The 17,990-nt window shown below is 37.5% G+C and overlaps 1 protein-coding gene and 1 non-coding gene across 2 annotated transcripts in view; both read left to right on the forward strand.

Annotated features, from left to right (window-relative positions):
- COL25A1 (collagen type XXV alpha 1 chain) overlaps nt 1–17,990 on the forward strand; it is a 510,463-nt gene that overhangs the window by 315,162 nt on the left and 177,311 nt on the right. The window lies entirely within an intron of this gene.
- Nucleotides 4,296–4,459, forward strand: LOC135277875 (U1 spliceosomal RNA). Its single transcript, XR_010345450.1, has one exon. It is a non-coding gene; the product is annotated as a U1 spliceosomal RNA (small nuclear RNA).

The following is a 17,990-nucleotide window of genomic DNA, read 5'->3' on the forward strand; positions in this document are numbered from 1 at the left end:
AGCTTAGATTGTTAAGAATTGCTGGGAGTAGAAAGCTAAATGGTAGCAAACTCTTTTACAGTCATAGTATGAAATTAAATAAGAAAGGAGACCTTAGGAAAGAGAGGTGAGTCTTTGCATTTACCTAAATGGGTGAGAAAATGGTTCTTGACAAGAGAAATGAGATAGTGAACGGGTATTAGAATGAAAAAAATTAAAAAGGCAATTCTTACAGCTGTGGTTAAGATGGAAAAGGGGCCAGGGAAATGAATAGAGAGGATGTTGCTATGAATCCCCTAAATCAAGGGAAATAAAACTCTTGGAGAGGAAAAAGGAGGGAATAAAGCAAATAATGTCACAGCGACTTAGAAAAGTAACAAGTAACAACAGAGTGTAAAGGCAGAAAGAAGAAAGGAAAATTAAAGAAAAGACATATGAGCATTTATATTTCAAACTAGAAGTAATGGGAGTTATTTGGGGGTAAGGCCAAATTAATCTATTGAAATAAAAGTTACCCTGACATTTGTTCATTAATTCATATTAACATAATTCAATTAGCAACTCAACAAGTATTATTTAACCGCTTCATGCAAGGCACAACGTGCAGGGTGCAATAAGGCAGTATAATTGTGGTGGATAAACAGGCTCAGTTTCTGTTCTTGTGATAGTTCCGGTTTTTATTTTAAATTTTAAAAATTGTATAAATTTGTTTGAGTTCCTCATAGATTCTAGATATTAGACCTTTGTCAGATGGATAGATTGTAAAATTTTCTCCCTTTCCCTAGGTTGCCTGTTCACTCTGATAATAGTTTATTTTGCTGTGTAGAAGCTCTTTAGTTTAATTAGGTTAGGTCCCATTTGTCAATTTTGGCTTTTGCTCAATTGCTTTTGGAGCCATCCTCTCAGCAAACTAACACAGGAACAGAAAAGCAGACACTGCATGTTCTCACTCATAAGTGGGAGTCGAGCAATGAGAACACATGGACACAGGGAGGGGAATATCACACACCATGGCCTGCTGGGTGTGGAGGATAAGGGGAGGGAGAGCATTAGGCCAAATATCTAATGCATGTGGGGCTTAAAACCTAGATGATGGGTTGATAGGTGCGGCAAACCACCATGGCACATGTATACCTATGTAACACACCTGTACATTCCACACATGTATTCTAGAACTTAAAGTAAAACAAAAAAAAAATTTTATACATATTTTTATTTAAAACTATTTAGTAGACAAAGATGGAATATATTCAAGATGTACAATTTAATGATTTGATATACATACACATTATGCAATAGTATACCAATCAAATTAACATATTCTTCACCACACATGCTGTACATTCAATCCTCAGAACTTGTTCATTTTGTAACTAAAAGTTTGTACTGTTTTACCAACATCTCCCCATTTCTGCCACCCTCCAGCGTTTGTTCTATGCTTCTGTGAGTTTGACCTCTTTAGACTTCACAGATAAATGAGATCATACATTATTTATAGTTCTGTGTCTGGTTTATTTCACTTAGCGCAGTGTCATCCAGGTTCATTCATGTTGTTGCAAATGGCAGGGTATTCTTTTTGTGGCTAGATAATATTCCATTGTGTATGTATACCACAATTTCTTTACTTCTTCATCAGCTAATAGACATTTAGGTTGATTCCATATCTTGACTATTGTGAGAAATGCTGCAATGCACAGATGGATGCAGATATCTCTTCAACATATGGATTTCCTTTAGATATATACCCAGCTGTGGGACTGCTGGGTCTTATGGTAGTTCTATTTTAATTTTTTGAGAAACGTCTATACAATTCTCCATGATTTACATTCTCACCAACAATATACGAGGATTCCCTTTTTTCCACATCGTTATCAACACTTGTTATCTTTTGTCTTTTTGGTAATAGCCATTCTGACAGTTGTGAGGGGATATCTCACTGTGGTTTTATTTTCATTTCCTTGATGACTAGTGATACTGGGCACCTTTTCATATCCCTGTTGGCCCTAGGTATATCTTCTTTGGAAAAATGTCACATCTCTTGTGATAGTACTTTTAATATTGTCAATAATAGTCTATAAAATGTCAAAGTTCTCAAGTGTTACAGACCCATCCCTTCCAAGATTGACTTTAACCCCGCCTGCAAGTCCTGCTCTGCATCTGTGTGTCATGGTAATCCTCAGATTCAGTGGAGACCCTAAACATGAGGCATTTAAAGAGACCCTTTTCCAACATGCAGGTGACTCAGGATCAATACTGTTATTCTAAAAATGGTCCTAGAGTTATGTCTTAGTTCTCTAATAATTGAGTTTCTGCCTGGATTTAAAAACCCTTGTTCTGGAACAAAGTCATTTCCTGGCCCCTCATCTCTCCATTCCCTTTCTACCTTACACTCTTCATCCCAGTCCTCCTCCTCTTGTCCAGGTATTCGAGTTTGCCAGGTATTCGAGTCATAGCATTAATACTTTGTGCAGCTTTGCCAGTGGCAGACTGAACAGTTAAACTCCTCTACTTCACTGCCTACCTGGCAGGATCTCAGATGCCTGTTTCTTTTAACCCTGGCCTCCTCATTGCCATTCTGCACACCGTGAAGATGTGCCTGTTGTCTGGTCCTCCTTGCTGCAGGGAGGCAAGTCAGGAAAGTGAGTAGTCAGCTTTTTCTGTATCTGTAGTACAGGCATTTAGGGTTGAGAATACTATCAACCAGTAGCATCCTAATACAGTTATCTATCATAGTTCTGATTTTGTCACTTTCTGACTTCAAAACCTTAAGTCTTAATATGCTTTTCATTTAGAATACAATAGAATCTAGATTCTTGCTTGACATTCAAATTCTCTTATCTGGCCTGTTTTCTAGCCTAATCTCCCATTAATTTTTCATTAATGCTCTTTCTAGACTATGTTTCACCCAAAGCAAATCAAACCATTTACTTCATTTCTCTTCAAATCTTCTTTTTCTTTTTGCCGTCTCTTACAGTAGCCTCTCCTCCTAACCCTTAGACACACTCAGTTTCTATACATCCAAATAGGATACCCCTTTGTATTTGAATGCTGCTGCTTCTATTAAGATGTCTTTACTGTCCCTTAACTAAATGTAATTTCTCCCTTTTTCTGAATCCTGGCTATACTTTATCTGCATAGCTTTCTTTTTCTTTTTCTTTTTTTTAGATGGAGTCTCACTCTGTTGCCCAGGCTGGAGTGCAGTGGTGCAATATCGGCTCACTGCAACCTCTGCCTCCTTGGTTCAAACAATTCTCCTGCCTCAGCCTCCCGAGTAGCTGGGATTACAGGCCTGTGCCACCATGCCCAGCTAATTTTTGTATTTTTAATAGAGATTGGGTTTCACCATGTTATCCAGGCTGGTCTCAAACTCCTGACCTCAAGTGATCCTCCTGCCTTGGCCTTCCAAAATGCTGGGATTACAGGCATGGGCCACCAAGCCCAGCCCTATATAGCTTTTTATATAACACTTTACAATGAAAATAGAGGGGCATAGACTTTGATCAGACAGATTATGTAATTCAAGTCCCAGCTTTGCCACTTACAAGCTATCTATCTTCAGCAAGTTACTCCATCATGCTGAGTCTCATTTTCCTCATCTATACAGCACAGATAATTATGTCTCATCTCAACAGTATGAGGATTAAAATAAGATAACATATGTAAGATGTCTAATGTGGTGTCTAGTCCATAACAAGTACTCAGTGAATATTAATTTCCTTCCTCCAGTTTCCTCTTTGAATTGTTTTATAATTATTCATGAACATTTTTTCTTTTCTCTCTTTCTTAATATATTTTCTGATTTTCAAGGGTAGGATCTATGCTTTCTTTTACCGCTAGTGTCCCCTGCAACACCTAATTTATTTTCTGGCACATGGTAGAAGTTCAACAAATGTTATTGAGTTGTGAATGGTAGACCTAAGAACTTTAGTAAAAGGAAGTTGAGGGAAAGAGAAAACTATCAGCTTTTTATAATTGGAAACGCCCTAGTCCGTTGTGGATGCATGGATAAAGAAAATGTGGTATGTATGCACAATGGAATACTATTCAGCCTTACAAAGAGAAGGAAATCCTGTCATTTGCAACAACGCGGATGAACCTGGAGGACATTATGCTGAGTAAAATAAGCCAAGCACAGAAAGATAAACTCCTCATGTCCTCATACATATGTGGAATCTAAAAAAGTTGATCTCACAAAAGCAGAGGGTAAAGTGGCGGTTATCAGCAGATGGCAGGGTTTGGGTGGGGAGGTGGGATGATGTTGTTCGAGGATGTAAAATTTCAGTTAGGAGGAGTAAGTTCAAGATACCTATGGTGTTATACTTACCTGGCAGGGGAGATACCATGATCACGAAGGTGGTTTTCCCAGGGCGAGGCTTATCCATTGCACTCCAGATGTGCTGACCCCTGTGATTTCCCCAAATGTGGGAAACTCTACTGCATAATTTGTGGTAGTGGGGGACTACGTTTGCACTTTCCCCTTAAAAAAAAAGGTATCTATGGTGCAACATGGTGACTATAGTTAACAACAATACATCACATTCTTGAAAAATGCTAAGATTGGAGGTTAAGTGTTCTCACCACAACATGATAACCATGTGAAGTAATGCATTTGTTAATTAGCTAGAGTTGGTCATTCTACAGTGTATACATACTTGAGAACATCCTGTTGTACATGAAAAATGCATATACATTTTATTTCATTTAGCCTTGACCTGAGACTCAGAATGCATATAATTTTATCTGTCAATTAAAAATAGAATATTAAGAATAAAAAAAAAAAAACAAAATATAATGACCTAATCAGTAATATCATGTCTCATAAATGATGCCATTTAAATAATGTCCCAGAGCTTTCTAAGCCCCGAGATTTTACTGAACACTTAACAGTTTCAGTAAGTTGCTTCCATGTGGTTTGGAGAGTGTGGATAACTTTGTTTCCTTTCATTATAGTAGTTTATTTATATTGATATTTAATCGTTGCTGAAAATAAACAGCATTAACCCAGGGCCATACTTATATTATTTTATTTTATAACAATTTACTTGTGGGGTTCGAGGCTTGGCTTTCTCGGGACTATCATAGAAAGTATTTCCTGATGGTCGTGTATGACTCCATATTGCTTAGATATCATACTCTTCCACTAATAAATACTTTGATACAAATTGTAGAAGCTAGTTATATTTTAAAACGTTCTCAGGATTCTATCCTGCATTCTTTACAAAGATATATTGATCATTACTTTGGCCCGAATAACCCCATCAGTATCTTCAACAGAGGATAGTGAAATAGTGGGACATTGTATTAATGGCCTTCCATACTAAGGCCATTTCTTTAGCATAAAATTGTTAGAGTTTCAAAGCCTTTTAACTCTTCTTTGGAGCTGCATGAACATAAAGGAGATATAATTCCCTTAGGAATTTGGAAGACTAAAGTGTTATGCATGTTGTAGTTTTGTATTACTCAGTGAGAAAAAAATGTAAGAGAAACCACAAGCAAATACCATCAGACAACTGCACACAGAGGCTTGAGGCTTCCATTTGTACTTTTTCAGATGCACTTGAAAAGAAGCAGAGGATGGCACTTTGCCTTTTCCCCCAAATCTTTGTTTCACTTTGTGTATGTGTGCATGTGTTCAATCATACATTTCATTTCAGAATATTTTACTAAAATTGACAAAACTCAAGCTGTGTGTACCTTATAAGGGAATTATTCCTGAATAAAATATTATATTTTGGGGCAGTATTTAACTTTCTATTCATGTGTTTTTAATTATGTACTAAGCTCCTTCTAACCTAACGCTTTAGAAATTCCCATATTTCATGTTTGTGTTCCAGTTCAGCCTTTTTCAGATCATATAGCCTGACTTGGGGGCAGGGGGTGGGAGTAAATATACATTCTCCAAGAAATTCAAAAAGTATGTGTCTTTTATGTGTGCATGTGTATGCAGAAATCTCACTACACAATAGAACTGTCATATTAACTAAGAATGTAGTCTATCCTAAAGAAATCATGCTAGACTTGCAAAGTATTACCATTCTCCATTATCTGTATTTTATGTTGTGGTTACATTATAAAGAGAATGATAATACAAGCCTTAATGAGGGTTTTTCATATTTTATTAAGTAAATGGTTAATATGATATGAAAAACTCCATTGTACTCCAGATAGTTTATATTTTTAAGCGTACACATGGTATGACAGCTTATTTATTTAACTCTGATCCATATTTCATTATTTTTACATGATTATTTGTGTATTTAAATGGAATAGTATCATCTCAGAGTTTAATTTTATCTTAGAACTCTTTCTCACTGAAATTAACTGAAGAATTTCTATTGCCTACTTTATGCTATGTTTCCTATAAAATATATTCCTCTCAATTCTACCTGAATAAAGGTGAATAGCATATAGCATTTCGTGAATGATCAACTTAGTCCAACAATGTTTTGCATCTGTGGAAGCTGTTAACACTCCCTGAAGTTACTCATTATTACATCTTTATACAGTACCGATCTATAGAAAACGCACAATAAATTTCTGTTAAATAAATGTATATATTTAATCATTCAAATTTAATGGTAATTTTATATGCATTTAATGATGAAATTCTGAGCCTACTGAAAACACCAGCTTTTAGCAGTCTATTTGTAAGATAGCACATGAAGCACATACAGGGTGAAGGGTATGGGCTCCAGAGGCAGGTACCTGGGTTTAAGTTGTGGTCTACCACTTATGAGCTATGTGACTTTGAACAAGTTATCTTTTTTCCTTCAGTTTTTCAATGTGAAATGAAAAGAGTTGGTTTAACTTAATACATGACCTAATAAAGCACTTAAAACAGTGTATTGGCACTCATATATGAGTGTTATTAATAAAGGCTTATTTGTCTACATGTAAACACCCACATATATACCTTCTCACATAAGCGCTCATACTGAGATAGAGCCATAATGACTTGATGTTGCCCTTAGAGGTGGTACTTTACTTGCTGGATAAACACTTATTATAATAATAACCTCAAAGTACATAGATTTTTAGAATAAATAATTCAATATTAAAGTTAAAAAATTCATGGAGAAACTCTCATTGTTAAATATGGTTATAGCATAGGGATTTCTATGTAAAATAAACATTTATGTGTACATAGTGTGTATAATTTTCTTTAAAGAGAGCAAAGAGTTTCAGTTCAAAATGTTCTTCAGTGAAATAAGATTAATTCATTTGAAATATTTCAAACTTTAAAAATTTTACTTATAAATTTGTGATGTATGTTATTTCTGTAGATATAATTTCATGTATATGTTTTTATGGATTCTTTTATTTGATAATTTTTAAATCCTAATCAAAATCCTTGATAGGCTAATTTTATTTTCTCTCTAAGCATCTTCAGACATTTCTACTGATACCACAATTTAAATATATATTTATTTCTCAGATAATAGATTAAAATGGACAATGCTATATGACAGTAGTTAGAAAAAGAGTTCCAGAAACATTTTGTTCTGTTTTCTTTCATTTGGGTAGGGCATGCTTAATCCTTGTTAGCATAGTGAGTGTAGGAAAGTAATCCTTCTCCAAGTTGATGTTAGCTTCAACTTCAAGGTTTGTATTTTTTCTCTCCAAATGATCAGTGTATCCAGTGATAATTATTTGAGCTCTTAGGAAGAATTGATCATAGTAATTCAAAATTAGTAAATTTTGTTTTTATAAAAATACACAGAATTGAAGATGCGTCAAAGATGATGCATCCTTAATTGATACAGTCAAGTAAATATCATCAGTTATCCTCTTGCTTAGAAGAGTTACAGCACACCTTCCTTAAACCTCTTACCTGCAAACATAAGCTATGGAGCTATTTGGAAAAAAAAAACCTAGTAGAGTTTTTCATTTGTGAAGGAAATATTACTCCTTGCAATAATCTCAGCACCACCACTGACATTTGTACACATTGTGCACTGCGCAAGGCAGCTCAGCCAAGGGGCAGGCACAGATTGAAATCCAGCTTATGCTCCACCTGCCTAGCTTGGAGCCTAGCAGGGAGCTGCATCTGGATGGAAGCCTCCTCCAACTGATGCAGTCCCAATTTGGGCCAGCAGGACTCTAAATAAAGTGCATGCAGTTTACTCAGAAGAAAACTACCAAGTCTTCGTGGTGAACATAATGATCGGAGAATAGCACATCCAGGAATAGATGCAGAGTGGTCAGTATGCAGAGTTCTGGAGAGAAGCTACAGTGGAATAGAGTGGACAAGTAGGTGACATTGTGGAAATCAAGGGGATCCCAGAGAGTGTGTAGACGGGGGGAAAGACAGGAATGAGGGGAGGGTTGATTATGAATTGCAGAAGAGGGAAAGGTCCAGGGAAGGAAACAGAGAAAGCTCCATTAGTCGAAGACCCAGAGGAAAAGTGTTGCCAATGAGGCTCAGGGAGGAATGGTGAGCATGTGCAGTATTGCTACTGGGTTTGCAAGTAGAAGGTTATTCAGTAACTGCAGTAGCCTGGTGGTTTTCAATGCAGCATTGCCATGGTTTCAGGAGTGACTTGGTAATGAAAATATGAGGAGAATGAAAACAGAACGCTCTTTCTAAAAGTTTGAAGTCACAGGGAAGGGGGAAACAGGAGCCAAAAATGCCTGCCTGTGTTTGAGATATGAGAAAAACATTTCCTTGAATACTGTTCATTTCCTCTCCAGGAGACTGTGCAAAGTTTTTATTCTTTCTTCTGTTAATCTTAACTCTTCTGACCTGGTGTCATGAGTCAACACATGAGAAATGGTAGTCACCCCAAAAGGCACAATTTCTAGTTGAACTTTATCCTCATAAACATTCATTGGAAGCATGCTGGGTACACAGATATCTGCATCTTTTTTATTGCTATCAGGCTATTCAGAAAATACTAATTTTGGTCCTGATGTCTTGTTAAAGGCCTCTGTTGCAGAAAATATGCTAATGTATTTATTGAATATTTACCATGTATACAGCAAAAAGCTACATATTTGAGAGGAAGGGAATGGAAATAACATTTACAGAGTACCCTGCATTCTTTTAATTACCTTCTACAACTTGCATGTGAGGTAATTATTTTTTGCTCTAGGTTACAGATGTGGAAACTGAGGCTCAGAGAGGTTAAGTCACCTGCCAAAAGTCACGTGCTAGTATATATTAAAGCCTCCAAAGTCAGTGTTTGTTATGTTTCCTCATGTACCTCTTTTCCTACCCTCAAGGGCCCTGGTAGTTTATTAAGAAACAAACCTTATTCCCAGCGGGGTAAGCGAAGTTTCATAAAAGTGGCACAAGTGCTTTAGGAGTTCAGAAATAAGGAAAGGACGTATCGAAGGGCAGTTAGGCAATGCTCTGGGAAGCAAGATCATGGACGTGAATCATCAATGATGGCTATAGAGATCGTGAACTTATGAGGGAGGTGGGGATGGGATTGTACTGTAAGAACAAAATTTTCTTCCAGAAACTCAAAATTCTATGTTCATTATTTTCCAAGTAGCTTCATAGATCAGGCTTCCAGGTAAGAGGTTTAAGAAAGGTATCCTCCAACTATTCCAAGCAAAATGACAATGAATAATGTTTACTCAGGAGAAAGAAGGATATAAATAGAGATAGAGTGAGAAGAGAGAGGGTCATTTTGAGAAGAGCTGGTATTGAAGACAGGCTAGAGGAGAGGCTCCTTGTGGAAAATTGGGGAAGATAAGGCAGAAAAGGAAAGTTAGGAGCAGGTTATAGAAGACTTTGGACACAGGTAGAAGTTAATGGTTTATTTGGCATGAATTGGAAGAGTATTTTAAAATAAAATTTTAAATGATATAACTACTATGGGGATGTTCAAAGATTCTCAAAAGGAGGAGAAAATAGTATAATAAATTGCCCTGGACCTATCACCCGGCTTCAAGAAACATCAATTGCTAATTTTACTTTTATTAATCTCTTTCCTCTCATTTGTTTTTCTTTGTTTTGTTTTTGCTAGTGTATTTTAAAACAAAGCTTAGATATTATATCATTATATTTACAAATACTGAAATACATATCTCTAACTGATAGAACCTTTGGAAAACATAACCACCATTTTGTCATCAACCCTAATAAAACTAACAATAATTTCTTAATATCAATAACCAGTCCATATTTAAATTTCCCCAATTGTCTCAAAAATGTCTTTTTACAGATGCTTTGTTAGAACCAGGACCCAAAGCCTGCACTTGGCATTTAATTATTAAAACTCTTCAGCCTCTCTTATTCTATAGTGATCTTCCTTCCTTTTATTGTTCTATGAAATCAGTTTTTATAGGACACTGATTCTATATTTAGAGTGTCGCACATTCTGGATTGGTCTAATTACTTCCTTCTAGTATTATTTAACTTGTTTCCCTCTCTATTTTATTTAAACTACAGGTTACATTCAGAAGTTGATTAGGTTTGGCTTAATTTTTAGGAAACTCTGTAATAAATATATAGCATAATTTTTAGTTCATCATATCAAGAAGCACATAATGTTTGGTTGATCAGGACATCAAGGTATGTTGACCTGATACCCAGTAACATTTCACCAAATACATCCATTGAATATTGTTGTCTATAGCAACTTTTTCATTGTAGATTACAAAATGGGCCCTTGAAGTCCTCTGAGCTGAGGAGTGATATGTTCCGCAATGGGCTTTAGGAAAATTAATTTGAGAAAAGTATGTAGGATGGAGAGTACAAGAGGTGAGGCCAAGAGAGGCTTGTAGATTATTCCAGTTATCCAGGAACAGGAGTGCAACAAACACAAAAATATGGACATAGATTCAAGGGATTTTGTGGCATATGAAATCTATAGGACTTGGCAATAGATTAAGTTAACTGAATCAAATATAACATTCAGCTTTTAGGCTTGGAGAAGCAGTACTGTGTTTAACAAAAATAGGAAAGTTAGGAATCATGATTGGCTTGCAACAGAAATTGAGAAATTTGGTTTGAGAATGTTGAATTTGAGCTGATTATGGTATATGTTGGCATACACATCTGGTAACCAGTTGAGAATACAGGATTGCAGCTTGGAAGAGAATTTAGGACATAAGTCAGGTACTAGTCATGGCCTTAGGGTATATTTCATGGCTAATGAGGGAAGTAGAGTAGAAACAAAGGTTTAGACAAAAATTTGGGCAATCTGAACGTTAAGGGTTTTGTCAACCCTGTCCCCCCAAAACTCCAGTTGATTTGGTTTTAGTTTAGCCAGGGATAGCTCCTCTCTTGTGCCGAGAGGACTGGCTCAGAAGCTTTCCTTCCCATCGTTCAGCTTTCTTCTTCCTAATGGAAAGAAATGTCCCCAAGATCAGTATGTATTTCAACTCATGTTTCTTTATTTTTTCCAAAACAGACTGTAAAAATATGACTTCTTTTCTGCTACCTCCCTCTCTGTCCTCCAATTCAACCTCCTTTCTATGACCAATCCATTATTTAGGGAAACAGGAAGAAGACAAGACATTAAAATGAGGGAGTAGTGGGCAAAGGCGGCTTTGTTTCCCTTTGTCTTTAGGAGACATGTTTGAAGAGCATGGAGAAGAATCCAAGGGAATGGGAATGATTGAAGAGACAAGAGAGAAAAAGAATAACTGGGGCAAAGTTGGGGAGGAGGCACAGAAGTACGTAGGTATGGTGTTATTTTCACTCCACAGAGAGAAGGATGAAGGTGCAGAAGCCTCAGAAGATGGGGAGTATGGTAGTTGTAGAAGCTCATATTAAAAGCCTTTTTGATCATCTTAGGCAGCAGCTGAAAAGGAGGGAGATCCAATATGTATTGGAAGACTGAGAATAGTCCACAAGCCCTAAGAGTCCGGCTCTCCTAGCCTCATCTGAGAGTCATTTTTTAATTTTCTGAATATCTCTTTAGACTCCAGGGAACATCCTACCCTTATCGTTGTGTTGTGCTCAGTGGCCCTTCATAAAACCTACATTGCTCTGTATGCTCTATATACTACTGCAAATGAACAAAGAATCAAACTGACCTTCAAACAAGGTGCCTTAAGTAGCCCTGGTAAAATTATATTGGGACAAAATATTAGGAACTATACTGAAATCGATGATTTGTAGATTAAACCCAAGGTATAAAGATGAATATACCTCTGGATACATTTGAATCATATTGCGGACAGTAAGAGCATTGTAGGCTAGATTGCACCATTAGCTGTAAAGTCACAGGGCTACTAGGGCATTAAAAGAGCAAGCTGATACTTTCTTTCGACAAAAGGAATGTTTAGGATTCCAAGTCTTTCACCATGGAGTTCATTTTATTTGACCTCTTAAAAATAAGTAAAAGAAAAAAAAAAGGCAAAGTTAAACAAGCAGTTTTAGCAATCTCTTAAAACATTTAAGGCAAGGAATGATGCTAGGAAGAAGGAACCCCTTGGTTTTGATTGGCAGGAGTGGTAATTTGACTGTATTTAATTCATATTGTGTTAGAAAAGAAAACCAGAGAGAGTGTCCCTGATTCCTGCTGTTTTATAAGCCTTTAACTCCATTGAGCTACATCAGTCTTACTTTTGAGAGTCCTTTTTTAATGTTTGGTTTTTCTAAATTTTCTGTAGTGCTAGACCCACTAATTGCTTCCTTATGGCAGCTGCTTATGATTTAAGACTGATCATGGGCACATATAGTCCCTTTTTCAAGGCTCAGATGGACATCACAAAAAACCTCACAGTTATGATCTTACTATGGAAAATGCCCAGAAAATAATAGCCATAAAAATTTGTTTTCTAGTAAGTGGGGCTGGTTTTGATATTTTGAAAGTTTCTGTTTATACCCACCCCCTCTGCTTGGTCTCTTTTAATCTTCAATGTACACTGAAAGGTGTAAAGTCTGAAGCTATAAATCTGTTTATAGCTGTAATTCCCTTCTCTGGCTTAGCGGAGTTTGACACTATAATAAACACGGTTCTTCTGCAGCAACATTGAATCTGGTTCTTCTATAATTCTTTATATGTTGCTGCTTTGAACACTGAGGGTTTTATTGCATTCTTTTCTTTCTGGGCCTTTCAATTTAGCAAGAACGGTTGGGCACCTAGTCTATGCTAGGGGTGACTAGGTGGTTCTAGGGCCTGATGCTTTGTCTATCTTATTCATAAAAGTAATGTTGTTAAAACTATGATGAAGTTTATTTGTTTTGTTTATTAATAATTCCTGAACAATAGAGGGAGACTATATTGGTTTAGGAAATTAATTCTCTCTCTCTCTCTCTACCCCCTCCCCACCCCCCATCTCCCTCTCACCCTCTCACCCTCTCTCCCCGGAGCCTTGCTGTGTCACACAGGCTGGACTGCAGTGGTGCAATCCTGGCTCACTGCAACCTCCGCCTCCTGGGTTCAAGTCATTCTCCTGCCTTAGCCTCCTGAGTAGCTGGGATTACAGGGGCATACCACCACACCCAGCTAATTTTTGTATTTTTTTATAGAGACAGGGGTTTCACCATTGGTCAGGCTAGTCTCCAACTCCTGACCTCGTGATCTGCCTGCCTTGGCCTCCCAAAGTGCTGGGATTACAGGCGTGAGCCACTGCACCCGGCCAGGAGATCAACTGTATTTCTTTATCCTCAAGTCAAGTATCTGAAAAATAAATTTTATGTTTGCCATAATTAAAATATTAAAAATACGGAGTGTGTACTTGATAATTACTATTATACTGTTGGTAGGGCAGGGATTTTATAAATTGCTTCGTGTATAATATTTTAGCCAAACAGTAGGCATTATTTTCCCCATTTTAAAGATTATGAAACTGAGGAACAAAGAGATTAATTAACCATCTAAAGATCACACAGGTGATTGCAGCCAGGATTTCAGTCTTCCTCCGTTTGACTCTAAAACTCAAGTTCTTAGCTATCAAGATACTTTATTTCATGTACCGCATTTTAAAGTAACTCTCAAATTACACTTTTACATTTTTTTAAATTTATTTTATATGGAAGCATTTAAAAAGAAATTAAACACAAGTACCCACACACACAATTTATCTATACTTACACATGGGAACTCCTTGCTTTTACATCAGGGTTTCAGAAAAAGTTATTTTAACTTTAAAAATTACACATTTCTAGTTCAAGTTATTTGTAAAGTTGAAAGTCTATGAACAGTTTGGTGGTTTGAAGAAGAAATGTCTCTAAAAAATGTGTGCTAGTAAAACGAAAAACTATGTATGAGTTTAAGGTGGAAGTAAATACTCAAAAGAACACACGCTCCCCTTCTGGTTAGAGGTAAACCAGTACTAACTACATAAAACACATTTTTCAGCAGTAGCGTGGATGTACCCTCACCTAAATACTTAGGATCCCTATTTTTCAAGTAAAACACTAGTGTAAGGTCTGTTCTCGCCGAGGATAAAACGAAGAAACTGAGGCCAGCACGAAAATAATCCAATGCAAAGGAATTTATTCAGGCTCCCTGGTGAGGTTCTGCGGTCCGACAGGAGGGGCCGGAGAAGTCACGGCGGACTCCTCTCAAATGTGGGGTTTTATAGGGAGTGGAAGCATTTGATTGGTTGTGCCCAAGGTGAGTGGGACAAAATGGCAGGGAGTGGGGCCCGGATGGAACAAAATGGCAGGGAGTGGGGCCCAGATAGGACAAAATGGTAGGCAGAAAGACAAAATGGCAGGCAGGGAGTGGGGCCTGGATTGGACAAAATGGTATCAGGTAGGTCCTGGTGGGGCTTTTGTTTTTCCCTGGGCTCCCAGGTTGGTGGGGGGTGTGTCCGAAGTCTCCGCGAGGGAAGGGAGTGTGTCCGAGCTCCCCGCAGGGGAGGGGGGTGTGTCCGAGGTCTCGGCGACGCAACCAGCCTTACAATTAGATTTTTAATTGTTAATACTTTTTGCAGTGTGATTTTCTGCAGTTTTGGATACCTGCTAAGAAACTGGTACCAAATTCAGTTTCCTCATTAAGTGTGGGGTTTTGAGTATGTGTCTCATTGGCACTACAAGCCAAGTTCATCATGCAATTTAGGGAGTAGGCAGTAGACTTGAAGCTTCTATCCTAGTTGTACAAGAGAAAAACTGGATATTCTGTTTCCTTTCTTCCTGGGAGATTGTGAACACTAACATTTGTGAGTGCCTGAGCGCATCAGAAAGAAGACCCACAGCAGATGTGCAGTGACCACTGAGGTTGTGCTGTGCTCCCAGAGAATTGGCTCATACAGCAGACTATCTTCTTTATCTTCAAAAGACTAGGAAAATCGTGGAGTTTAAAATAGAGTAATTCCATATTCAGTTTGCAGTTTAAAAAGTAGAGGAAAGGAGGCTGGGTGCAGTGGCTCACGCCTTTAATTCCAGTACGTTGGGAGGCCGAGGCGGGCGGATCACGAGGTTAGGAGATCAAAACCATTCTGGCTAACATGGTGAAACCCCTGTCTCTACTAAAAATACAAAAATTAGTTGGGCATGGTGGCACATGCTTGTAGTCCCAGCACACTTGTAGTCCAGGGAGTTGGAGTTTGCAGCGAGCTGAGACCAAGCACTCCAGCCTAAGCGACAGAGGGAAACTCAGTCTCAAAAAAAAAAAAAAAAAAAGTAAAAAGGTAGAGGAAAGGAAATGTAATAAAGTCCTTTATTCAGAAGTTAACACAGAAGAATGGGGGCTTCTGAGGGGAGGCAGTTGTGACTACCTCTGTGCTGCTTCTGCTCAATGGTGATGATATAGAATGTTCTCTCTCTCCTCGGCTATTTTCAATTAGGCCAGCTGAAGCTTCCAACACTGTGGATTTGAAATATAACCCTAAAACCAGATTTAAACTCCATATGATTCACTTGGCTGTGGAACTGCTGTGTTTATCTAGGTTGAACCAGCTTAGGCCAAGGCTTTTCTGCAAATACACTAAATGGTGAACCTTGAAATGAGTAGGACTTGTTAAAATATGTTGCCACCTGTCAGCGGCCCCTGTGTCCAGTCAGTTAACCAGTCTTGTTGGTTTTCACCTGAGAAATGTCTCCTGAATCTAGAACTCTCCCTGCGCCTCCACTACCACAACCTTAATTCAAAGCTTTACCATCTCTCTCTCGGACCAAGGCAAATACTTCCTAAGAATCCCTAACACCCCATGTTCTCAGAGCTCCACAAAACAGAACACACTTCATCTCCACACTCCTTGTTACATTGATGACAGAATCCAGCCCAGAGCCTGAGAGTGGTTAACCAGCCTTTTGAAATCTCTTTCCTGCTATTTTCGATCTCCATTCCCCACATGTTCTTACCAACCTGAACTCCTTTCTCTGACATCATGGTGTTTTCTCACAATTGGGCACGTGTATCCCTTCTCCCCGACCTGCTTCCTCCTCCTCCCTCTGTCCCCTTATTCCTGGACACCTTTCAAGAGCCAGTTCCAATATCACCTTTTCAACTCCAGCTCTCCCACTTCTTTCTGCTCTGTACTCCCACAACAAAGTATTTAGTCCACTGATTGTGATTATATTTACATGTCCCTCCTCCAGGCTCAGAGTATATCGCCTGGCTGATAGTGAGCCAGAAATGCTTAGAGAATAAAGCTTACTTGTCCTCATATTTCTACAGCATTGAATAGATTAATCAGAAAAGGTTTTGTTGTATTTCATGAGTAAAAATAAACTTATCTGTACTTTCCTGGGATGGAAGTCATAACCCTGTTCTTACTCCAGGAGCTTGGACTGCCAATTCCCAGTGTTTGCTTCTTTCCTACTTTTTTTCTACCTCAAGCATAGTTTAATTTTGTTTTCATTATTGTCATCTTTTAAAAACTATTCCTGCCTTAGTTTTTTCCAGTTCAAAGTAGGTAGAATTTACCAGTTCCAGCAAATAAAATACCATGATTGGATTACTCCAGGCCTAGGAATATATCTCTCTTTTCCAACTGTATTTCCATTGCTGTTATGTAGATTGAAATTCAGTATTTTCCTGAGTGTCATTCATTGTGCCTCTCTTTGTTTTTAGTTTGGTTTTATCATTTAACTGAAATAGACAATAGAACATAGAAGAAAGCTAAAACCTTAGTTACTTAAGCAGAATAGATTTGAGGAGACTTAAATTGGCATAGGCCAAGACCCACATTAAAGGTTTTTCACAAATAGAAAAGTGGTTTGTGCAAATTCTGAATGTAAAGCCATTTGAACAAGGGCTAATTTGAAGTTTGCCACTGAAATTTATAAATCCTTTGGTAGGAAATTAATAACATTCCAACAATGCCCTACAAGAAATATTCTAGTTACTAACAACACTAATGAATAAAAACTTTATTAGCACCCTTACGTTCTTATTTATGTAATTAACCTTAGGATTAATTACATAAAACTAATTCAAAAGATTATTTCAAATATTCCTACTTATTTATTAAAATGGGCCCTATAAAAGATCTGACTCTTAAATTCTATATTAAACCAGGTCAAGTCCCTGAAAGAACCTTCTATAAAGCTGTGATTCCCTATTCACTTCCCTATGACTGCTAATTTTACCATCCTTCCTTTCCATTTGCCCTAGCCTTCTTAGAGCAACAAAGTTTTATCTTCAAGTACTTACCAACTAAACATTGATACTGTTGTTACCTGAGCAATAAATATATCTACTAAATATTAGATTTTTAAGCTTGGTTTAGTTGGAAACAGCAATGTGCCATTAAAAATACTTTGCAATTCAAATAGCCATTAATTTATATTGCTGCCTATCCTTTAGTTAATACTAGTTAGCTTTTTTTAATGCTAAAGATAAAAAAATTAATATCCCAATTTTAATTTTAAAGGATAATGATCAAATAAACCTTTCTTTCATTTGTAATTTTTCAACTTAGAAAAGAAGCATGGCTTCTAAATTTTGGAAATATTACACCATCTATGTTTACTAAGGTAGCCCACTTTGTTCTGCAAATTCAACCCATATTTTCAGTGCTTGAAGAGGGTTCAATTCGGAAGGAAGAGTGGGATTTCAGTCAGAGCAGAAGAAACACCTGCTGTTAATCCCAAGTGCACAAGTGGGGGCTGGAGTGTACGAAGCAGCCGCTGCAGCTGTGCGTGGAGGTTGACCTCG

This window comes from Aotus nancymaae, unplaced genomic scaffold (genome assembly GCF_030222135.1).
Source record: "Aotus nancymaae isolate 86718 unplaced genomic scaffold, 86718_ANA_hifiasm-v0.15.2.pri h1tg000033l, whole genome shotgun sequence".
NCBI classification, from domain to species: Eukaryota; Metazoa; Chordata; class Mammalia; order Primates; family Aotidae; genus Aotus; species Aotus nancymaae.